General features: G+C 41.1%; 1 protein-coding gene across 7 annotated transcripts in view; it reads left to right on the top strand.

Annotated features, from left to right (window-relative positions):
- PTPRK (protein tyrosine phosphatase receptor type K) overlaps positions 1 to 25959 on the top strand; it is a 584676-nt gene that overhangs the window by 92801 nt on the left and 465916 nt on the right. The gene's annotated exons all lie outside the window — the stretch shown is intronic.

Raw genomic sequence — 25959 nt, 5'->3', positions numbered from 1 at the left:
CCACCACAGACAGAAGCTGTTCCACATCTCACAGAGCGTCCCCCGCCCTCCCGTGCTGCTTCTTTATGACCCGTGAACATATCCCATGGTTCAGAGAGAGACTTTCTTACCATCTTTCTTTGTTCTCTGTGCTCACTTACTGATTCAAGAAATGGTCTTGTGATATGTCCTAGGCCTGTACAAAGCTGTCATTAGTACAGGTTGAACCTCTCTAGTTGGGCACCCTCAGTTCCTGACTGGTGCTGAACCAGAGAATTTGCCAACCCACAGGAGGGCAATATTGTCTAGCAGCCTTCCCAATACTTCCAATGCTTACTGGGCTCTTAGAAGACACTTAAGGGTAAATTAGAGCTAAATAACAGCACAGAACACTGAGGGCTGGGACTGGTGGTTGTAAACAAACTATATTGGACCACGGGAAAGCTGGCCACACACATGACATCTGACTAACTAAAATAATGCCAGACCATGGATACTGCTCAACCTGAGTGTGCTAGATTAGAGAGGTTCAGCCTGTACTCTGCTGACTTCTTAAAGGATCAATTATGTTTTTTTTCCCCCTGGAGGCCTTGTTACCCACCAACACTGTTGTACTTGGAGGGTTTTTTTGTTCTGTTTTGCAGATCCTGTAGCAGTTAGTGGATTGGTGGAGTGCCATTGAATAATCCTGTGCCTGTTTAAACCAATTGAGGATCTAGCCTTTTAAGTGTAAAATCATATTATATTTAAGAGAGAAAAAATAACAGAATTGGTGCCTCGTCCCCCATATTGACAACATAGCACAATTTGTAATGCAGGAGTGATGTCTCAGCAGTAGAAAACTTAATTCTCAAATAATCTCCAGTTCTGTGGTATTGTCGGTGAACTAGCTGTGTTTATGGACTTCGGAATAAAATGTGTCATTGTAAGTAAAAGGTGAAATTTCTGCTCAAGATACTGACAATCATGGCATGCCATTCTCAGCTAATTTTAAAATATAACGAGAGCCTCAAAAGGAATAAATTATTTTAGGAAGGTGGTGCCTTTGCTTGCAAAGGGAAGACCGCTCTGAGTCAAAGAATAGTTTTTTAAATCATAAATCACAATACAAGAAAATTAAAACCTTCATTTATATCTAATGTCTGAGGTAAAATGTTTTTGCTTTTAAAACTGGTACTGCAGCTCTGGCTAAAAAACAAACCCATTTGTTTCCAGTTGTAAGTGCAGTGACATAAGGTGGTAAGCTGTCCTGTGTTGCTTAGTAATGTAAATGCATTTCTGTTTGTACAGACCAGTGAGTAGGAATCATGAGGTGTTAGCGAATATGGGCAAGGTGTTTTTACAAAGCCTGTCTGAGGAGTAACTGCATCCAGGCCCACTTAGTACCGAGAGAGTCATGAATCACAAAATCCAGAATATGAGTTAGTTTTATTCCTCAGTCTCATTCCCTGCTCACCAGTTCAATCACTATGAGCACTGTACCATTCCCTCAATCCCTTAACTACCACTTGGGGGGTGAACATAGTGGGATAGATTCTCATCTACTTTAAAGTACTTTTATGTTATCCTTTACAATGCCAGAGTGGTATAAAGATGCCCCTTAAGGTATATGAGAATCTGACCTAGTGTTGTCTCAGCAGCTGTTGTTCCTTGCTCAATCACTGGAAGTGTCTCTCTGTATTGGGTGAAGATTTTCTTTCTGACCTGAAAGATTTGCATTATATACCTGGTACTTTTCACCACCATCCCATTATTCAAGCCAGGATGGGGTATTCTTTTTCAGCACAGCGTGTGTTCTGTATTTCTACCAATCTCTACATTATTAAAAACATGTTTTATTTGTTGATTTTTTTTCCCAAAAAGTGAATGCATCCTGGTTTGCCTTTTTAATGATCCCGCTTTCTTTAATCCTGTCAGACTACAGAAGGATGGTGCTCCTGATACAGTAGTGGAGAAAAATGAGGCTCCGTGTTAAATTCTCTCCACAAATACCAAATCTATATCAGTATTGATAAAATAAAAATTCAGCCTGTTTTCTCTCTTGTCCCTTTGAAATCAGGCCATGCTGTCTTCCTCTCCTCACTCTTTCTGTTGGCTAAAGTGGTTGAAGTAAAAGAAAGGAAGGAACAAACAAAAACACTGCTGCTCTAAAAATGTTCATGTGCAGAGGAACAACCTAGTGTTCACCTTCTCTTTCCCACTGAAAAACCTTAAAGAATTGTCACCCAATCTGTTTAGCAGTCTGCACTTACCTGTCCCTCTCAGCGATATGTAAGCTAGAGGTGGGGAATCTCAGGCCTATGGGCTGGATGCAGCCCCCACCTTGCCTGGATCTGACCCTTGTGGCTCAGAGGCCCTTCCGGCATTGGGGAGCATGCGCTGGCACTTCAGCTCCCTTTTCCCCTCAAATGCCCCACTTCAGGGCTGGATCTCACTAAATCTACTAGGCTGGACATCCCTACGTTCTGATGTGGGAGGGAAATGTGCAGTAGGGATGTAGTAATATAGTCGATTAATCAATAAGCAAAAGCTTATAGGTTAATGCTATAGACTACATGTATTTCCCCCCGCACCCTTGGCCAGTACAGTTTTTAGAAGGCTGGCCAGCGTCCCGGCTTGCACATTTAAAGTGTATTAGGAGTCAGGCGGGCAGGCAGCCTGGCTCAGTTCCAGCTTGTGCCAGGTCTGGGAGCTCAGACCCGGGAGCTGTCATTTTCCCTTCTAGAATTCTATGTTTGCAACAATGTTGAAGGTTTACATTCTGAGGCCAAGGAACAGGTTGGTCCAGAATTGCAAAGACACTTTCCCCCTCAACTGTTCATTTCTGAATGATGGTGGTGATTCTGCCTATAGCGTAAATGCAAAGGGTATTATTTCACTAAGTATCTAGTTATATGAGATCACACTGGAAGTGTGCCATTATGAAGTATAATACCAAGATCTTCCAACAATTACCCTCTACACCATATATACAGAGTGAAGTGCTCAACTGATTAGTTTTGTGTTTGATAGAACGGGCTGGGCTTAATCATTTAGAGCCACATTGTGGTTATTCTGCCATTGTGAGGTTGGCATCATCTTTGGTCAGTCAGCATACTTCCTTTTTCCTGTTCACTTTTCCTTATGCTCAGAAATGCGGGTGCAATTCCTGAGTGGAGGTGGTGTTAACTGACAGCAGTAAAGTTTTCGTCACATGCTTGGTATTTTTGCACTATATAGAACTGTGTTTCTTAAACTCTGTTCTGCGGCACACCAGTGTGCCGCCAAGAACAACAGAGTTAAAAAATGGCCACCCTTAAAGGGGCAGGTGATTTTTTGTTTGTTTTGCTCAATAACTTTTGCCCATGCTCCCCCCCCCCCTTTTTTTTCTCAACAAAATATCCTTGGTGTACCTCCTAAAAAAAAAGTTTTGGTGTTCCCCAATCCTAAAAAGTTTAAGAAACACAGATATAAAAGTAGTTGAACTGGTAGATTTTGCTGATTTATTGCACCTTTTCAGAAAATCTGTGTTTTGCATGGATAAGGAATAGTGGAAAATTTAACTGTCCTATATTATCTTTTAGAAGCTGCGTTTCAGAAGAACACGAACTGACCATTTCTTCAATTAAAACTTGAATAATTTTACAGGATGTTTGCAATCTTAAATTCATATAAACAAAACTGAATCCTCCTTTGCTTACCTACCAAAACCACAGCGCTTAATTCTTCATTTCAGTTTCTTCACTTAAAAGCAGCGAAGAAATACAAATGTTTGTGTTTTAGGCATGATGATGTCATAAGTGGTCAGAGGAAACAATGCCAGAACCCTGACTTAGGACTTGAGAAATACATATCATTCAAGTTATTCGTAAAAATATTTTGTTGAAGAAAATGTCCACAACTCCTTCTGCCTTCTCTCCCTCAAAATTCTAGTGTTTGAAATGATCTCTGAATAGACTGTTTTAAACTATATTCTTTATAGTGTGGGGGTGTTGTGTGTTCTTGTATTTCCTTCATTTTGTGTACTATGCGGCATTGGTGACTTGAAAAAGTATTTCTTAAACTGAGTTTTGATACTTATAAAAGTTAATTGTGTTTTATTGGATGATCAAGAAGTATTGTAGCCTAGGACTACTGAAACTACTCTTGCAAAATATTAAGACTTTAATAGAATTATAATTTCCTTGAGGTGTTATCTTTCCCGTGTTTTTTCCCTTTCATTTAAATAATTACTTCTTTCAAACAGAACAGGAGGGAGAGACACATCCCAAGTATGATTTGAAAATATTTACTCTGCTGAGAATATTGGTCAAGATATAATGGATGAGGGTGGGAATCCATTTCTAATGATGTGCTAACAAATTAGAATTTTTTTTCCAGCAGTTAGTTCCCTTTGAATATATTAAGCATACGTGCTAATCTTATTAAACTTAAGAATCCCTAACTTTTGTATTATGCCTGAGTGGTCTCAGGAGTTCAAAGTCAAAGACAACAGTAAAAAAAATTGTTCTGGACTAAGAGCAGTTGGAAAGTTACTGTCTGACTTGAGCATTTTTAAGCTAGAGAGACTTGGAGAGAGAGAGAGGAAGCAAAAAGTTAACTACGGTATATCACATAATTGAGTTCTATAGTTTACTAAAATAAATGTTATAGTGTTTTTTATTTCAACACTTCATACTGAAGACTGGTTATTGTGTATGTATATGCACAACAATTATTTTCATTTCTAAAAATACATTTCTGTGCTATGCTGGTTGACTGGAATGCACTTGGTACACATTTTGGCAGAACAGGATGAACTGAGATTTGACTGTTTAAATTTAGTTCCAAATGTATTTGTAATTTAAGGCTAAACTAATTTATAGAGTTCTTATTAGCAATTTCTCCCCAATATTTTTGAAATCCTGTTTATTGCACTAGGAGAGGCTGGAACAGCAAAAAGCTACCCCATCCCCAAAACTGTTTTAAACAAACAGTAAAGTAACATAATGCTCTCACAAATTTTTAATGTATCATATCAGAGAAATCATAGATGAATGCAGGAAAAAAATTAGTTCATTTTAAAAGGGATGTTGAAACCAAAGTATGTAAAAAGAAAATATTTGCTTGAAATGTTGGTTTCCTGATGTTACGTGGTTTTTAAATGGAGTGTATGCAAAGATGCGTGCAGAGTGGCGGGGAGGGTGGGGTGGAGTGGGGTGCGGATAGTGGTGTCAGGCAAAAGCACTATTTTCAACCCCTGGCAGTTAGAAGCCATGCATCAGTCTGCAAGAAATCACGAGACTTACTAATTCTGGATTCTTTTTATGTGCCATCTGTGTGTTTTAAAGCCGTTAGAGTTTACATCTTGAAGTTTTTCTCCACAGCCATGAGGTTGTGAGCCATGAGGGCTCTACTTCCATATTTTAAAATAAAAACTGAGATTCTAATTTAGAAATATCTCACCAGAAGATGGTGCTTAAAGAAAATCATGCAAAATCATGAGTTGACAACAAAGGGAAAAACACTTAAAGGTTAGGCTTACTGATTGACTACTGGACTTTGCAATCTAGGATGATATTGAGGGTATTAGTATAGCAGAATTTAAAAAGAAAAGATACTATTAAGGAATACAATAGTAAATATTAAATATTTAAAAAGTGTTTTAGAAGGGATATAAAACCTCATGCTTTAGGCTATTAGCAAAACCTCTAAAGAGAAATAGAAAGAGACTTCTCTGGTGGGATATATAGTGTCCTATTAGAAGACTTACCTGGTATTGCCCAAGTCCTTCAGGGCAAGGGCTGATGATGTGGGAGGTGCAGGAATCAGGGTGGAGGCTTGAAGAGGCACAGGATGGGAGTGCAGGAATCAGCACAGGGGGTGAGGAGAGGCTCAGGGCAGGGAATGAGTGTGCAGAAGTCAGGGAAGGGGATGGGCAGAAGGGATAACTCAGAGGGGGGCTCAGAGCTGGGGGTGGGCTGGCTGTTGCCTTCTCCCTGAGGGCATCCCAGGATAGCGAGGACCGTGCACCCCGTCTGCTAGCTTGTCCCCAGGGCTGGCTTGGAATAGGGAAGGGCTGCCCACCCCGCCCACCAGTTTCTCCCTGGTCCCTGGCCAGGACAGCCTGCAGAAGCAGGCTGGAATGGAATCCTGAGATACTAGTACACCCATTGATGGTGAAGCCTATGTAGGAATTTGGTTTTCTGCCAAAAGTTATAGTTCCAGCTCTGAGTGAACAGAAAAGAGTAAACCTAGGCTAGAGGGAGCTGTATAAAATAAACACAATTAAATTCAAGATGTTAAAACCTTAACGGTGACTTGTAATACATACTATAAGTGAATAAAGCACATTCTTGTTCCTTTAAGAATGAGTGAAACTCATTCCATATTGCAGATAAATTTGATGGCTTGGGGACTTTTTTGGTTACTGTTTTGTTTTGTAACTTTCCTTCCCATTTTTAAACTTGGAAAAAAAAGGAAAGAATATTTTCCAAAAATAGTATAGTCCTTTCCTGCAGTTATATCTCCAGTGTAAGCAGTTTTGTAATCAGCTTGTGCCCAATCCTGCTAACGTTTGTGCATATGAGGAACATTTCTTTTGTGACTAGTTCCATTGAGTTAGTTATTTCCTTAGTCAACTGCCTAATAATTAAATCGGGTCACTTATTGTTCGGAGAAGGAATTAAAATATTTATACTTTTATTATTTTATCTTACTACAGTGCTTTGGAGCCCTGGTCATGGACCATAGGCCCCATTGTGCTAGACACTGTACAAACACAGAACAAAAAAGGCATTCTCTTCCCCAGAGAGCTTAGAGACAATAGATGATTACAGATAAATGGGGGAGTAGAAGGAAATGAGATCATATTGGCCAGCATGATGGGCAGTGATCTTAGCACACCAGCAATCCTACCATTTTTTGGGGGGTAGGAGAGGCTATTATGGGAAAGGGTGGTTTAGAAGGATGCAGCTTTGTAGATGTTTAGGCCCTGAGTGTTAGTGGCAGAATGGAAGAAAGCATGAAGATGCTCTTTGAAAACTTAACAAGGATGATGGAGGCTGGTGTCAAAGGGCAGTTAGAGGTAGGAGTTGACATTTCAGTACTGAATGAAAGATGATAGGGATGAGTTGTGAAGGATTTTATAAGCGAAGACAAGCAGGTTATGACTGATGCAATGGAGTAGGAGCAACTGGTGAAGGAAAGAGGGGAGATGGGATTAAAGCACTAGGTTAGGAAAATGATCCTTACAAGAGCAGCAAGATTTCTAAGAGACTGATTCTATAGTTTTAGACCACAGTACAGAACAGTAAAAGATTCTTAGCCAATAAGGATTTTTGATACATAGTGGCAAGTAGTAGAAGCTTCAGGGCACTTATTGTCCATTGAAATTATTAGCATTTATTCCGTTAGGGAAATACAATTTTTTAAAGTTGAATCTTTTATTTTCTACATCCTTTCCCTCAACATATTTCATTGAGCTCAGATGAAACTTATTTTTAATTCACTCTTGGTCTTATGTATATGTCTAGCATTATTGAAGGAACAGTATTTGCATCTCTCCTTCCACCAACTCCCCTTTCTATTCCCTTTTTTTTAAGTAACGGCAGACAGGAAAGAAAATATTATCGTTGTAGAAATGACCAAATCACTACATAGTGTCAAAAATATTTAAAGGTAGTCCTATAATATGTATGTGATCACTGGCTTACTGTGTAAATTCACTAGCTGGCATAAAAACATGCCTAAAGAACAACCTATTTTTAAAAAGCTGTAGGGAATACAGTCAGCCACAGAGCAAAATGTTGAAATGTGACATCCTTTTCAGAGGCTCACTTACCTCATGGTTGCAGGGTAGGTGCAATGTTACTAAGGTATCAAGTACTGCTTGAAAGAAAAATACCATTATAGATGTAAACAGTTATACATGGTTGAGTGTTGTTGCTGAGGACAGGTTGCCGCTTCATGTCTGGTTCTTAGCCAGGGTTAGAGGTGCATTCTTAGTTATAATCCAAACTGCAGGGGAGACACCACCTGTAGTGGCATGAGTATCTATGTATGCCCCTTCAACTTACCATCCTGTGGAAAATCTTCCAAGAAGGAGCCAGCTCATAGATAGAAGCTTAAACTGAAGCTTGAAGAAGCAGTGTCAACCTGGACCTTTAGATGATGGCAGTATCAGCAGATCACTTCCTATGTTTCATTTAGAATATTTTTCCTTTCCTCTCTTCTACCTGATAGCTTGCCCCTGCTATGCCTGTCACCCATCTCTGTCTCTTCAACATCACTTGACTTGCTGCCTTCTATTTTCAGCCAGGATGGGTAAGAATGTTTTCTCTGGAGGTGGGTGACGGGAAGGGTCCCATGAGGATCCCTCCCTCGGGGGCATCTGGTATTGGCCACGATTGGCAGAGAGGATACTGGGCTAGATGGGCTTTTGGTCTGACCCAGTATGGCCATTCTTATCCTCTTATTGCAGGGGCAGATAAAATACAGCCCACCACTAGCCTGCAGCCCAGCGAGCGGTGTGCGAGGGCATGACAAGCAAAGCGGCTGGCTATAGGCCCACGTCCATCTCTGCGTGCCACACACCCCTGGGAAGGGAGGGACTTAGAACAGAGGTGCACATGGCCCCCGCAGCTGTCTGCTTTGAGTGCGTGCAGGAGCGGAGCAGGCAGGGAGCCTAGCCTGCCTTACTATCTTGCTGGACTGTTGGCTGGGAGCTGCTTAAGTATCCTCTAGCCCAGTAGTCACCAACCAGTAGATCGGGATCTACTAGTAGATCTTGGAGCCTCTGACAGGTGATACTGACTGGTCTGGCCAGGAAGCTATCAAGTGCTGGCACTTTGGTTGCCCTTCCATCCACTGTCATGCTGCTTCTGTCCTCTGCCTTGGAGCTGCTTCCCTGAAAGTTTCCTGTTTGCTGTGCAGGGTGTGGGAGGGCGAAGGCAGGGGGCACTGATCTCAAGGTGTCCTCCCTGCCTCCACTTCTGTACCCCATCTCCACACAGAGAGAAGGAGATGGAAGGAGCTTGGCAATGAAAATCTGTCTGTCGCACACACAATATGTGTGTCTGTCATTCTCACAAACACACACTGTCCTTCACTCTCATCTCCCGACCCAACACACACGTGGGGGGTTGTTGTTACTACTTGCAAATTGGGTTATGTTTGGTTTTTGACTGGTCTGTGCAGTTCATAATTTTCATTTCTCTCACACTTAAATTTTATTCTTTGAGTAGGGAGTTGGCTGGAATCGTTATCCCTGTGGTAATTGCTGCTCCTGGAAGTGGTAATTGCTTGCTTTTGCACAAGAGGGCCAGTGTAGACAGGTAAAAACTGTTTTGTGCAAAAAAGCCCTGATGGCGATCGGGGCTTTCTTGCGCAAAACTGCATCTAGATTGGCACAGATGCTTTTCTGCAAAAAGTGCTGTTGTGCAAAAGCATCTGTGCCAATCTAGATGCTCTTTTCCACAAATGCTTTTAACGGAAAAACTTTTCTGTTAAAAGCATTTGCAGAAAATCATGCCAGTCTAGACGCAGCCACAGTGATTATCTTAAAGTAGTACGAGTGACCAGTAGAGCATCATGGTTCAGGATGGCTTTAGTTCATTCACATTTCAGAAATGTTGAATGTTTCAGCGGTTTTGGGGATTAGTTTTAGCCTCTGTAACAAATTAAAAAACTGTATCTTGAAATGATAGATGCATCAGAAATGCTGTCATATCTAATTTTTAGTATTGTTTCTGAGTGATTTAGTTTCCCATTTTGCTTGTATTTTCAGGTGAGACCTGAATTTAGTTATTGAGGTGATAAAAGCAGAGAGAGATAAGAATATGTTATTAGAAGCAGGGAGACAAGATCAAACTAGGATATTATAAACCATCATTCTATAGATAATTTAGTTTCTGCTTGGCTTTGAGTACTATTAACTGAATAAGTTTTATTTTGTGTGCCCTATGAATTTTACTACCATGAAATAAATAGGTTGTTGCTGCAAAGAAGGGAAATAATAGTACAGTAGTAGTTAGTGTGTCTATTTCTGGAATGAATGGAAGCGTGTATCTTTTCCCAAATGCTGTCCTTTCATAATATTTTTGTTAATTAAACAGTGTCAGTTTTTAAATGTTAGGTTAATTTAGAGGTGGTTTCTTGTAGTTTTTACTAGGTAGGCTTGAACACAAGTCATTCCATTTTAATGATCAAATTGTAATTCATGGTAAATTCTAATCTGGTAACTGCTTCTTCTGCTCTACTGTGTGCTCTAAAACACACTGGGAACAAGACCAAAAATTAATTGCCTTTAGAAGATTTAAACACACTATGCTTATAAATCTGCTTAGATATCCGTAGTTTAATATGGATGGTGGTTTTAAAAGCAAATGCAGTTTTTGAATATATGAGACGTATAAGGCCTGGCATATCAACTTTATCTCTCTGGGTGTTTCATATCTACCAATCAGTCAGGGAGAAAAATTATTTTTTTTTCAGGATTTTTGTGTCATGCTGGAGCAGTACAACTTACCCAGGCCTTTTTCCATGAAGCCTTCCAGTATGAGGGATATAAAGATATTCATGCTTTTAGAGTAGGCAGTAGAGAAAATAAAAACACCTTGAGTAAAAGAATCAGATTGTTCCAACCAGTCATTTGGATTTAATGAGAAAAGTGTTTCATTCCTGATGATAGCTTCACACCCATCAGTCTCAGGAAAACCAGGGTGATTAACCAATATAAGCAAGAAATTGTGATGGACAAAGTTAACTTCTTGACTGTAGCACAACTGCTCTTCTATCCTTGCAATTCTTCTGTGATTTGCTATGTTTTAGGGATGAGCAGGTATGTTCAAAACAAGCTGTGAAAATGTGTACAAATATTTAAGATGCTACATAAACTGCATGGTGAAAAGGAAAATATATCCTGGCAAAGGGAAAGATAAGGCATATAATGATTGACACGTGTTTGACATTGTTGATTCTAAAACTTTATCACCCATAGTTCTACAGACATTTATCCTAAAACTTTTCTACCATTGGCTTCTTCTATGAGGTTTTGTAAATCTGATGTCAATGCAATTTGCTGTTGTGAATTCTGACAGTTATCTACTTTGTTACTACAGGGTGAATAATAAGCTTTTTAAAGTTATAACATATTCCATGTAGGAATGGAGGGGCTTGTCTTTAGTTTGCTTATACTAAATGTTACAGCCTCAGTCTGAATACTACATATGCAATACTTGTTCATCGCATAAGACTTGGCTTTAAAGGCAATCAGTTCTGTTTAGAAAGATGAGAGAGAGCAATTATTCTATTCCTTCAGAATATGTGGGGTCTTCTGATGACACAAAATATATGAAAATAAATGTGCTTATCTTTTTAGAAAACTATTTTAATAGTTGATATCTAATTTTATGTCCGTTTAATAGTTTCACAAGCTCTGAAATTGACTTGGCACAGTTGTTTTAGGATTATATCCTCAGTGACAATGAGGATGCTCACAACTGATTAAAGCTGTAGTTTGACCTACAGAAATTAAACTCATGTGACTTTAAGATTCCAGGCTAAATTAGAAGGAATGGTAGTTTAAATTTTTTATATAAAATACATTACTTAGCACATTTGATCTGAAAATCATTAAAGCCTTATGTGTGAAATCTCACCATGCCACTTTCAATTACTTTTCAGCAGAGCCACACTTCAGAAGTGTTGTATTGTTCAGAACATCTATACCTTACTTCTATTTTGAAATAGTAAAACAAATGGGACAGCCTCAAACGGAACACTGTCTCCACAGAAATGACTGTAATGAAAAGGCTTTAATAATTTGACCTGTACTGCATTTGGATTGGGGGCCATTCTTAAACTCAGTTTCACTATCATGAGCTGAGAGCAGAAACATCCCTGTTAGATTAATCTAGAGTGCCATGAACATGCACAGTGTGGTTTATCAACTTTAAGAAGTTATTCTCTCAGCAAGGTGGAAGGGAGAATCTAGACCTCCTTTTTTACGTTGAAATGGATACTTTAGGGAAATCAAAATAACAGGTCATTCCAACATTGATACCAGTACTGGTAATGGAAAATGATTCTCTTGTGCGACATTTATTTAAAGTGTACTTACAAAATGAGGTAGCACCTACAAAAATGGCAGAATGATAATTTTTTCTTTTCTTTTCTAGACATGGTACAATTCTGAGAAATGTCTCAGTTTGGAAACTAATTTCTGTATTAAATACTCCACCATCCTTTCTGGCAATGGTCCAATCTGTTTTTATATTTTTATTTATGTAAAGTGTTTGTAGTTTAATACTGTGGCTTATTTGACTTCTCTCTCTGTCTGTCTGTCTGTCTCTCTCTCTCTCTTTCTCTCTCAGTATGGAACCAGGGCACTGATATGTTAAAATGCATTTCTGTTCTTGAAGATGAATAAAAATCTCACATTTCTGAGAGGTATTTTCACAAATAAAAATGTCCTGATTCTTTTCTGCCAGACCAATTGCAGAAGTAGCTGCTTAAATAAACCAGTGGGTCTGAAGTGGATGAAGTAGATTATATGCTCTTGTGCCTTTTGACATGAGGCAGCTTATTGTTTCCACTTCTGTCAGATGAGTGCCATCTTATTTGTTTCATTATAGTCTGTTACTATGACAGCAACATCATTCTAAATTTTGGTATATCTATTGTCTTATTTTTTTTCCATCTTCCATCAAGTCTAGCTTGACTTGACTTGTGTAGAAATAGTTTTTTTAACCTCTGTACAACACGATGAAACCATTTAACACCTTGTCTCAAATCATTGTCTCATAGTCTGTTGGCCGGATCTTTCCCCTACATCTGTGTTGCTGTTTGCTTGAGGGATTAAGTAATTTAAGTATTCTCTGCAAGCATCTATAATAGAATACATTAAAGTTTCCTAATGTGGACTTCTAACATTTGCCAAGTTTTTCAGACACATATACAATATGGATATCGCAGTGACAGGGAACTGTATCTTTGTTCTTGGGTGAATCTCATTTTTCCAAATATTTGCTGGCCTCAGGAAAGTGCCACTTGCCTTCCTAGTTCTTGCTTTTACTTCCTTGGCCATCAGCACTGGTTTTGCTTCAAAGATACATTGACTCATTAACAATGGAGTATTGTTAATTTTCAAACATAAATACACCATCGTTGCTGACTATCCTTCAACGATCATGACTTATGCTTTCTTTTGGCTGATCCTTAGTCCTACTTTGGCATCCTTGAAACATTGATAATGCTCTTTTTCATGGCATCATCATGTGTATACAACAGAAAAATGTAATTGGTAAAGTCAGGATCTGAAAGTTTTCCCACTACACTAGATAGAGCAATATTAAAGATAATACAGGTTGTGTCATGTGATCTATTACAATGCATAAAAGGGGCGATAAAAGAGATTACTTAAGAGATTATATCAAAACAATTGGTGTCTCTATTTGCTGTCCTTACACAGTATTTTCAACCTTTCTGCTGCATCTTGACCAGTGAAACTATCTAAATCCATATTGTTGCAACATCTTCCACAGTGACTTGGAATCTATTGAATTAAGAGGTGGGCCTATTGTTACGAGTTAGGCTAACTACCTGTTCATGTTCGTAGTGTTTTTTGGGGTTTTTTTTGTTTGTTTTTTAAATAAGACTCAGTCAGTTAGCAAGTTAGAAGGAAATCATGGACTTTCAGATCAACAACAAATGAGTTTGAATGGAGGTCATAAAGGTGGTGGATCAAAAGGGAATTCATTGCCTGAAACAAGAGATCCTAACAGTTAAAAACCAAAGCTAAAATTCAGTGCTGGAATGCTATGTTGAGCATTGGGAAATTGAGCATTCTACAATTTGTATCAAGTACATGATTAGTCATTTACTCGCTACTGAACATCTTTAATCTATAGTAAAGTGAACTAAACCCCATTTCCTCAGATGAACTTGAGTGAAGAAAAAAAGGAGACCCTCATAACAGAAAAAGGGAGAGTAGAAAAATTACCTGACAATTGTACTTCTGGTGCTAATGAGGGTAATTGAGTGGGCTGGTAGTGTCCCATACTTAGCTTTTGATGTCACTGGCGTGTTGAATGTAAAGAGACCTGATTTTCTAATAGGCAATCCAGTTCAAGTTTTTGTTCAAGCTCAGGGAAACAGTGTCAAATTTGCATTTGAAGTACTGCGCTCTCTCTGCATTTGGCTTGTGAATTTCTTCCCCAGAAGAATGACTACTTTTAAATCCATTAATGAGTGCTCAGGCAGGTTAAAATGGTCCCCTTCAGATTTCTGTGTGTTACCGCTTCTAATATCTGATGTGTGTCCATTTATTCTTCGTCGTAGTGACTGTCCAGTGTGACCAATATATATGGCAGAGAGGCATTACTGGTGCTTGATGGCCATATATCACGCTAGAGAATGTGCAGTTATATGAGCCTCTGATGTGGTGGCTTTCCATCTACTAGTTCATAAGCAGGGGAGCTGCAGCAGTTAGCTCCTGGCCCTGGGGCTAACCCCTCTGTGGCTCTGCCTTTTAAATGTATTAAGAGCCTCCTACACAGCATGGGGGGACCCAGCATGAGTCTGGTACCCCCTACCCCTCTGTCTCCCCTGCTCCCCCCCCCCCGGCGGATATGGTGCTGGGGGAAATCAGGTGATAGAGGCAGCAAGGAGGAAGGGGGAAGAGAAGCGACTATCTGAGGAACTAGTCGACTATCCAATAAGCTTATGCTTCCATCCCTATTTGAAACGTGAGTTTGAGTGGCTTCCACAGTAAAGAAAATGGAGTGTAAATATGGCTTTAAACTGGAATTTTCTTCCAATAAGTTGATCCTGCCTGTTGATTGCTGTGTATTCCACTATATTTTTGTGCACCTAGCATTAATTTGTCTGTTATTATATTAGTAAAAAGGAAGCGATAGATGTTTAAATCCATCCATCCCTAATGATCATGGGCTGAAAGACTCATAAATTATGAATAAAAATAGTTGGATACTTTATACCTTAGGGTGATTAGGTTACTGCTTAATATATGATCCATTAAATCTTAATTATTACATAATCTTTATTAATTTAAGTATAAGCCTGCTTATTTTATGTTTATATGTTACAACTTATTCCAGTAAATTGTTGCTAGCTGCAAATAAGACAGTCATAAAACATACAGAGAAGGTTCAACAGAAACTTCATCACAACTGTTCAAGTACTGATTTCCTTTTAACTACTGGACTATTCTAGCCTGCTTTTAAGGATGGTAAATATTATTAATTTGGACAGTTGGTTAGGCTCGTCAATTGAACTAATCAGAAGATAATAAGGTTTTTGTCCCAGAATCAGACTACACAGAATATATCAGGGAACTTCGGGGCTATGACAGGATGTTCACACTGTGACAAAATAATTTTAAACGTTATTAAAATATATGGAATTGAATCAAATAGCAATTTGAATAGTAAAATAAATCTGGGTTACAAATGCAGTATTATTAGTCTAAGATGCACATGGCATTATTTCTATAAGTAGTGGTTAATATACTCACACCCAATCTTGATAACTTGAGACAGAGGATGAGCTTCTCTCTGGTACAGCAGTTCAGGTACAGGCTTCTCAGCTCTCAGGTGAGAGGTTCAAAGCTAATGCCAAAAGCTTACTGAAGCTAACTTAGTTTACCTAACTGTCTATTAGAAAAATAAAGTTCAATGACAAAGTTTAGAGACTAATCTCAATTCCTAACTCCTTCTGCCCTTCTTCTTTCTTTGACTCTTCTCCCCTTCCGTTTTCTTTTTTCTCTACTTTTTCTCTCCTAACAAAAGATCTGGGCACCTTGTTGTATCAGCATAAGAGCCTGGGACTTCCTTCTATGCCCAAATTTAACTTCCTTAACCACAAACTATTGGAGTACGCTTAACTCCATGAGCTGTACACATGTAACATGTTTGTACATATTCATGACATAATATGTATTCATGATTCTAGAACACTCTCGCCTATGTTATTTTTGTTCTTAGAGGAGTACTTATTAAATTTGAAGGTTTTTTTGGAAGCCTATATACCATGAAAAGTCACTCTATCTTGTCACTGTCTATTCAGGTGAAAGGTCCTAAACATGTAAGTCATCTTTTGCTGTCAGGATAAAAGGTCCCAGACATGTGTATGATTGTTAGCGCTATCTGGGTGAAAGGTCCCAGCCAAGAACACTAACTTGCCTTAGCTTAACGTACAGGATATGGCCTGTAGGTCTCTTGTGTTGCAACCAAATTACTTGGCTATAAACCTATAGACTATAATAAAACAAATGATTAAACCATAAGAAAGTATATAGATATGTATAGGTAAGCAAGCAGGTTAGCCCTGTAGGCTACACTGTCTTCTCTGTTTCTAAATGACTTCTAAGGGACATACGCAAATTGGAGTATAAAGCACAATTTAGTATATCTTACTCAGTGTCCCAATACCATTGCTAAGATGGGCATTCTGCAAGGTTAACTTCAATTTATGTGTCTAAAATTAAATGTAGAATAGCCACCTTTCTTTATAACACCCCTTGGTATACAACCAAAAATGGTTCCCCAGTTTTAAGAAATTAAAACTGTATGTGGTGGATGAAGCTCCCATGAAAGTAGCCTGAGCCAATGATTCTCGTTAAAAAGGAAAATAATTAATATCCAAATTCTGGGATTTCTTTAGTTAGTTAACAAGGAAATGTTTCCATGGTTTTTTTTTCTTTAGCTTATATGAGTAGTTGATTAGTTAGTTTTCTGTGGGATTTAAATAATCTCCTACAATGATTGCCTCTGAAATTTGCATTGGTCCAGTGCGTAATATAGAAATGAAAGTCATGGCTGACTCATTCTTGTTTCACTTAGTGAACAAGCAGTATAAACAATGCAAAGTAAATTGGGTTTTAATTTTTAGGCATTGTTAGTAATTAAGGCTATGTTTTAGTCATGGGTACTTTTAGTATGTAATAGACAAATCATGGGTAGTAAATAAAAATTCATGGGCTTGTCCACGGTTTGTGCTATACCCCTGTCTAAATCTTGTGAGTGCTGCAGTGCTGGAGGTGTGGCTTGGGGGGCTGCGAAAGCAGCGAGTGCTGTGAGGTGTGCAGGGGGCATAGGTGCTTGGAAGGCAACAGGGTGCAGTGAGTATGGGGGTGTAGGGGGTGGTGGTAGAGCCATGCTGGGATGGCAGTCTTCCTACCCAGCTTCTGGGAACCAGTGACATGCCTCCCCTCCCCCCCCCCCCCCCCCCCAAGCTGTGCAGCTCCCATTGGTAGGTAACTTTGACCACTGAGAGCAGCATGGGCCGTGCTTGTAGGCAGAGGCAGCATGCTCAGCTAAGAGCTGAGAGGGAGGGACACATCATTGCTTCCATGGAGCCCCTCCCCAGCATAGATGCTGCCCAGAGAGAGCTCTTACACAGCCTCCCATGCTTCAACCCCATCCCGGAGGCTGACACCCAAAGTCATTGTTGTCTTCCTGCTGCTGGATGGCGGGGGCAGAGGGAGGTGAACTCAGGCAGTGCGCTAGGGTTTGGAAAGTCATGGAATCTGTGACTTTCATGACAAACTCACAAACTGTATTAATACAGATGAGGACTTTATATTTTTTTTTAAACATTTTCATCCTTTGTAATTATCAGCCAGAGTGTGGTTTGGAAACTAATTTGGAAGAAACAAGTGTCTACGCTGGAAAGTATGAAAAAATGGCATCCCTTGAACCAGAGCCAGGTAAAATACAGTCCGGGGGCTGGATCCAGCCTGCCAAGCCACTGGATCCGGCCCACAGCCCACTCTGCCGGTGTTGTGCTTAAAAGAAGCACCTGGGATCTTTTTCAGGGGGATAAGACAACACGCCATATTTATTGAACATACATAGATCAATCAATACTTATCATATGCCTATGATACATTACATTGATGCACACACACACACACACACACACACACACACACACACACACACACACACACACACTCTCTCTCTCTCTCTCTCTCTCTCTCTCTCTCTCTCTCTCTCCATCTTGTTGTTACCAGTAGTTGCTCCCGCTAACTGCACTGGCCAGGTGAGTTAGACGGGGAAGGGGTGAAGCCGGGCTTTTGCCAATCCGGATCGATGCTCCCATGTTGACAAGATGAAAAACCTGGGGTCCCTCTGCAAGATGCCTCATATTTATCCCTCTCATGCAGCTAATTAGTCATCACCTGGCCTTTCTTAATGCTGCTTCAAAGAGAGTTCTTCCAAGGGCAGGCACTTGCTGCTTGACTCCCAAGGTGTCTGTATGTCCAGTCTTCTTTTCAATGAGCTCACTTCACACGTATTGTCTTGGATCTGGCTCCCAGCCCCTCTCCACCCTTGCAATTGCTGCTGGACATGCTCACCTTTAATTCTCCATTCACACCTCATTCATTTCAACAGGGCAATCAAGGAAAGGGGAGAGATCTATTCTATTCCTAAAAAAAGACATTTTCCTATTCCTAAGGCCTATAACATAAAGGGCTTAATACAAAGTTTCTATGGTCTGTAAGAAGCAAAGACCTATACAAGATCTATCTATATAAAGACTTATGAAGTTTCTCTTAATACAAAGTTATATGAGAATGATACATGGTTATATGCAGGGCTCGACAAAGAATACAATCTACTCGCTTGTGGCCTGTGGCGAGTAGATTGTAACCTGGAAGAGCTGGGTTTGGGTGATCTGCGCATGGGACCCTCTGGGACCACACTGGGACCCTCAGGCATGCAGTTGCTCTGCAGGTAGTGGGAGAGGCTGTGTGATCTCCCTGTCCCTAGCCCAATCCTCAGCTCCAATTGGCTGGAAGCACCCAATAGGAGCTGAGAGATTGGCTGGGGGATGGGGGTAGCACAAGACTTTTCTCCCCCTTGGAGCTGAGAGCCACGTGGAGGGAGCAGCCTGCAGTTTCAAGCAGTCTGGGGCTGCAGCAGGCAAGAAGTCCAGCCTGTCTTGGGGGTGCTGCAGCGCTGCTGGCCAGGAGACACTTAGGGTACGTCTAGACTACAGGCTTTTGTCGACAGAAGTTTTGTCGACAGATACTGTCGACAAAACTTCTGTCGACAAAGAGCGTCTACACTACAAAGAGCGTCTACACTATACTACAAAGCAAGCTGCTTTGTCGACATGGTAGTGTAGACGCAAAGGACAGTTTACATGCAATAACACCTTCTGTCAACAGAAACTCTGTCGACAGAAGGCGTTATGCCTCGTAAAATAAGGTTTACCAGAGTCGACAAAACTGCTGAGTTCTGTCGACGTTATGTCGACAGAACTCAGCGGTAGTGTGGACGCAGGTATAGTTTTGTCGACAAAAGTCCACTTTTGTCGACAAAACTCTGTAGTCTAGACACACTCTTAGGTAAGCGGCTCCCAGGCAGAGCCTGCCTCTGCCATCCCAGCCTCTCCTGCACCCCAAGTCACCATCCAAACCTTCTGTCCCCTCTTGCCTCAGGTCACAACTCCTTTCCAGATCCTGTACCCCTTCTTACACCCCTCCCCCATGCCTGAATTCTCTCCTGCACCCAAACACCATTCCAGATCCTGCACCTCATTCCCCTATCCTCTTCTTCATTCAAACTCCCCCTCAGACCTCACACCATCTCCTGCACACCAGTTCCTTACTCCATGAGCCCTTTTGTATCCAACCTCCATCCTAGAGCCACCCCACAGAAGAGTGCAGCCCTTGACCACTTTCCAAAACCTTGGAATGGCCCCCCAACAAAAAATATTACCCACCCCTGCCCTGAACTCAGCAATATGTATACACTTCGTTAAGGGCTTTCAAAGACATTATCTAGGAAATTTTACCCCAACCAGATGGAATGGTGTTTTGAAAGGCATGAAGAGAGGTGCCCGGCTCCACATAGGCTATTATATTCAGCCTAGGAATTGTTACTGATTTCTCAAGTAATGGGCTTGATCTTACTACATTACAGTAGGAATTCAGGGTTATCTTAGACCCTTTCTCTTCCTCAGTCCCTCTGGTCATTTGGAATTCATCTCTGACTTGGCTCACTATGCTCATTAAATATTGATATACAGGCTGGCCTGGCTTTAAGGCCAAGATACTTCCAAAAAACATGGACTTAGTCAAACAACTTAAAGCAAGGAATTTTTTCCCCCATGGCTGATTTTCATTTGCGCAATTTTTTTTTTGCGCAACTTAAGAGCAGGTAATGGGAGGGCTTATAATGCATCAGTTCCTACAAGTGTTGATGACTTGTAGCGGGGATGCCCTGTAACAGTTATGCTCAGAGACCTTTGTTAGTATTGGTGCTCTCTTGTGCTCTATGCTGTGAAAACACACAGGTAGAGAATGTCCCTATCTCAGACACTTCGCCAAAGGATCAATGCCCACAAAACAGATATTAGACAGGATCACAAAGAAAAAACAGTTTCTTTCCATTTCAACCAGAAAGGACACTGTCTCAACGACTTAATTACCTGCATCCTACTTCAGAAGCCTTTTAAATCTGCACTTGAAAGGGAATTCTCTGAACTGTCATTCATGCTAAAATTTGACACTCTACACGTGGGTCTCAACAAAGACCCTAGCTATCTTACCCATTACAAAGATAGCGTCCCCAATTATCACCTCTAATACCATTAGCTCACAGACATTTACCTCCCCCACCCCCGAAACCCCCTTCTGTTCTGAAATTTGATTTGTCCTTTTCATATGTGTTCCTTTTTTTTAATTGTATCCTTTGGTATATATGGTTGTGACTATTTTCTTCCACTATTTGATCTGAGGAAGTGGGTCTGGCCCACGAAAGCTCATCATCTAATAAACCCTCGTGTTAGTCTTTAAAGTGCTACATAGTCCTGTATTTTGTTTCAGCTACACCAGACTAACACGGCAACATTTCTATCACTATTCAAAGAAAAGTGGTTTGCTTTAGTGAATTGGAAGATGGTGGCCCAGTCTATAGTGAAAGTTGACCTTCCCCCAGTCTAACAACACACTTTTCACTTATCAGCAATTTTGCTGGAAATAAGTTTAAACATATCAGTCCCTTTTTTCAGTGACTATGAATAGTGTTCCACAATTGGGACTTCCATGTCAACCTTCACCACTCCATCGAGAACTCCTTCTGTTGTTTCATCTCAGGCTGTTTACACTGCGGAATTTTTTCCAGGGTATCCCAGAAAAACTCCACCGCATCCAGGGAAATCTTCTGACATTTTTTGCGGAAGAGCAGATGTGCTCTTTCGGAAGCGCCTACATTCCCCGTTTTGTGACGAATAAGGGCTCTTCCAAAAGAAGATTTTTGAAATTTGGCCCAGTGTAGATGGGCAAAATTTTGGAAAATCCTCTTTGGGAAAAAATTGGAAAAAGGTACACAAATTGCAGAGCACAATTTGTGTACCTTTTTCCAAGAAAACTCTAATCTAGACGTAGTCCCAGTGTCTTAGACAAGATAGGTCTTTAGTTGCTCTAGTTAGTGTAATAACATGTAAGTGCTTGATTAATAAACAGAAGGGGCTGATCTGTATTTGTAATGTCTTGGTCAAACTTCAGGTCATAAAAGGTGACCTGAAGGAATAGGGAAATAATTTCTACTTCCTTTTATGTATGTATCATATTACTTTATTGTATAAGTGCATTTGACTTTGCTTTTCTCTGAAACGAGTATTGGTTATTGTTAGGTGAAGCATATGAATTTAGATAGAGCTCTTCCCCTTTTGATATTGTACCTTTTATTTAAAGTGGATTTTGTAGCAGGTTGATAATTCATCTTGATAACTTCTTCGTGTGTATATTGTAAATGACTACTTGCTGTTGCGGCAGTGATGCGAAAAAATGACAAGGTCTGTGTTTGTGTACTGAGACACAATTTGTTGTTGCTAATCGGAATCCCGATACCTAAAATTAGTAGTGTGTCTGAAAGGACAGCAATTAAGATCATTCATCTTCGAAATGAGTCAATGTGATATCCATTGGTAGTTCTAATTTATATACCGAGGGCACGTAAACCATTAAAAAGGGTAATGTGTGCCCTAAAGGCATGTGTTTCAAAGCAGTATGTTATTTTGGTGCTGTGACAGTAGACAGTGATAACTTAGCTTGAAGGGAAGCTGCTATTCATTTATCAATTAAATGTGTATGGAAATGTGTGTTTTTGCTGTAGAATGATCACAGCACTGTCTTGGAAGTTAAATCAAAGGGCAAGATTTGTGTTTTAAGTCTTTATGGTATTATAATGATAGATGCTAATTATAAAGTTATCTTGGTGATAATAGGATATCAGAGAAGAACATGAAAAGGTATTAATGTTTCTTTAGAAAGACAAGGTGGATGATACAATTTTTTTCAGAGGGTGTTAGTGTGTAACTTTAAAAACGAGTAGACTAAGGTACCACAGGACTATTGTTTATAAAAAAATTTTTGCACCAACTTCTGTTGGTAAGAGATACCAGCTTTAGAGCACACACAGAACTCTTCTACAAGTCCAGTAAAAGATATTACTTCACCCATGTTTCTCTTCAATATTCTGGGACCAACAGGGCTACAACAACACGGCATACAGTTAATCTTTCTTTGACACACAAACATTTCTCTTTCTGTGCTTTGCCATCCCTGACAGTGACACAGGCATAGCAATAAACTCGGAGTGGAATATCAATGTTGCTTTTTTTCTTATGTTCATATTGTCAACGTGATGCATGAAAAGCATGATCCATACAAGGCTTCACTTAGATGGAAATGCGGCTGAATTCAGATTTTTGGACAGGGCAGTCCAACTTGTCAGATGAGGAACAGAATTCCAGTTTAGGTTGCCAGTTGATGATGATTTATTTGTACTGCATTTTATCTACTTCATTCGTGCTGTCCATACTAGGTGAAAGTAGCATTTAGTAACAATTGGCATAATAAACAGAGCAATTTCATTGGGGAAGAGGGTAAGTGGGGAGCATAACCTTGGCCAAACGATGTGACAGACCAAACTCCTGCTTCCACTGCCAACTCTGATATCATGGTTTTATGACATGAGTCCTGCACGCAATTTTCAAAATGCCAGGAAGACTGAACTTGTTAAAACTAGGGATGTAAAATCCTGGTTAATCAGTTAACTTCTACTGGCTCCCTATGCTTTGGCTACTGGCTGCTGCTGCTGGCAGTCCTGGCTCCTGATCCCTGCAGGGCTGGCAGGCCTCCACCCATAGCACAGGGGATGTGAAGTGAAAATGACACATTTTCCAGATAATATTGAATTTGCCATGAACAGCATTTTTCATTCACACCATCCAGTTTCATTTTCATTACTGTATCTGAAATCTTAACAACAAACTCTATAGCCTGTTATAAATTGCCTGTAGTTTATTCTTAAACAGTAGGGATTTATGTTTGCAGCAGTGAGAATTGTTAATCAGACTAATGTAACGACTCAGGCCACATGTATGCATGGATTAAAAAAAAAAATGGTTGGCCCAGTTCAGTTGAGACTGGTTTACAGGGCTTAGGCTGTGGGGCTGAAGGATTGATGTGTAGCTCCTCAGGACCCTGTGAGCGTGGAGGGTCCCAGAACTCGGGCTCTTATTGGAGCCTGAAAAGCTGCACAGTGATTTTTGGCCATGCAGTTTGAGTGCCTGCCCTCCACCCCCCAAGCCTGAGTCAGCTGTTCTGGGCTAGCTGTGACTGCTTTGTCCCTGTGTAGACATTTCTTGGGAAACCAATGAGGCAGATATGAGTTCATCCCTTAAATACCTTCAAACTTATTTTCAACAGCCTGATACTTCTGTAACCTTTTCCCTAGGGCCCTACGGCTTCTCTTAATGGATTATTAGCTTCTCTTAGTATAAAGATGGTCATGCTCTGTATTTGCAGTCTCACTATCTCTTGGGTATAATCAAAGATCATCTTTCCTGATCTTTCCTCCAATTTTCAAAGGGAAGCAGCAAATCCAAGGATTGTTTACCCTTGATGGAGATAACAGCTGCTGCAGAGCTTCATGCATGGCATCTCCTGTTCCTATTGGGAAAAATACCTTTCCTCCCCTGAAGTCCCTCACTCCTGTTACTCTTGCTTGTGACTCCATCCTCCTGTCTCACCCTCTTGTGTCTCCTCTTGCCTCTTTCTTCCACCCATTCACCTTTTTCACCTTGATGGTACATAAGTGAGGAAGATGATTTGAAAAACTGTTAAACCCGACTAAATAATAGATTTTATGATGCTACAAACTCCCATTTTCTCTCCCTACCCTTACCTCCTCACACTTCTTCTCTTTGTGCTTTCCTCTCACAATTCCTGTTGTTCTGATAATGGGCACTGAAGATTTTTAGCTCTATTGTTTATGACCCTTAAAAAGAACCTTCAGTTTGTGTTTTGTTAGGCTGGATTGATTTTAATAAAATATGAACGTCACATCCATTTTGAAGAAATCAAAATATTTCACTTTTCAGTGACTGTAATTATACTGTCAGAGTTCTTTCTCTTCCCTTTGCTCCTTTCCCTCTGCTCAACCTCTGTTGATAAGTTTTATTCCTGTTTGGACTGTGTAGGCTGTCAGTGTAGGCTGTCAGTGTATCAAGGAAGTTGTTGATTGCGCCTTTACTGTTGTTAGCCTTGTTTATAGTTTTGTGTATTTCCTCTTTAGTCTAGATAACATGTCACTTTCATTATGCAAACACTGAATCAGGTTCTACTTGGACTTCGGTACAGGTTTGAAACCTGCTTAACTGGGACTCTCTGGTCTGGCAAAATCTGTGGTCTGGAAGGAGGACGGATGTTTCAGGACCAGAGAGTCCTGTGTAGAGCTAGTGCCTGGGAGCCCTGCAAGTTGGCAGGGCAATGGGGCTTCCTGGCATGGCTCGGGGAGCCCTGCATGTGGCATGGGGAACCTAGCCCAGAAGCTGCAGGGCTGCCTGTAGCAGCAGTAGAAGCTAGGCTCAGCAGCAGGAACCTGGCATTAGGGTTCCCATACGCCTGTTTTTTCCCGGACATGTCCTCCCTTTCACTTTTTAAATCTCCAGCTGGTTGGCTTTTTTAAATAGCTAAAAATGTCCGGGATTTTGCCCTGCAAAGGGGATCGGGGAGAGGGTGGGGCATGTGTCTGTCACTCAAATTGAACATTTGGAGCCGTGTGCCTGGACGCTCATAGCCACTCTGCCCACACGCCCCAGCGCCTGGAGGGAAAAGCACATGGCTGCGGCAGTGGCAGCTCTCCTGAGACCCAGGGCAGGTCTGATGTGGGGGCGGGGTTGGCTCCTCCTATGGAGTCATCGTGTTACCCTCTTCCCCACTAGGTTATGTCCCCGTCCCTGGGAGAGGGGAAAGGCATTGTGTTAGACTGGTTCTGGGGGAGGACAGGGGCTAGAGCAAGGAACTGGGCATTAGAACTTCTGGCTTCTTTCCTTGCTTGTAGGTGGGCAAGTGGGTCTGTTGGTTAGATTTGGGAGTTCCAGTCTCAGCTCTGTGAGGACTGTTGGAGCTGGTACTTGGTGGGATGGCCAGGGGAAAGGAAGGAATTCTGAGAAGCAGGATTCCTGGGTTTCATTTCTAGCTATGCCACTTTTCCCCTCGGTGCCTTTAACTTCATTCCCCAGGACGAGCCCCAGCCAGGAACCTCCCTTGCCCCCCACTCACTCCTCCTGGCTCGCAGAAGCCTGGGCTGCTAGCTGGTTGGCGGCGCCAGCATGCAGTGTCCGCCTTGCACCATGAGAGCCAGTGGGGGCAGTGGCAGCCCTGGCAGCAGCAAGGCAGTGGCCAGAGTCCTGAGCTTGGTGTGCGCTGGGACGAGTTTACCAGCTCCCATGCCCGTCCTCCTGTGTGAGCGGAGCAGCCACCATCATAGAAGCATTGGCATGCACCAGGTGTCCCCTTTTTTGATAGTTCAAACATGGTAACCCTACCTGGCATGCAGAGGCTGCGGGGCTGCACAGTGCAGCGCTGAGTACCCAGTGAACCAGAGGCAGCCGGATTGCCTGGCATGGCAGCAGGAGCCCGGTGCGCAGAGGTGGCAGGTCTGCCCAGTGGGGCCAGTGAAGGCGGGAGGAGGGTGAGGA

The sequence above is a fragment of the Pelodiscus sinensis genome, chromosome 3 (assembly GCF_049634645.1).
Source record: "Pelodiscus sinensis isolate JC-2024 chromosome 3, ASM4963464v1, whole genome shotgun sequence".
Taxonomy (NCBI): domain Eukaryota; kingdom Metazoa; phylum Chordata; order Testudines; family Trionychidae; genus Pelodiscus; species Pelodiscus sinensis.
Note: the sequence above shows the minus strand (reverse complement) of the source record. Positions and strands in the feature narration are given on the sequence as shown.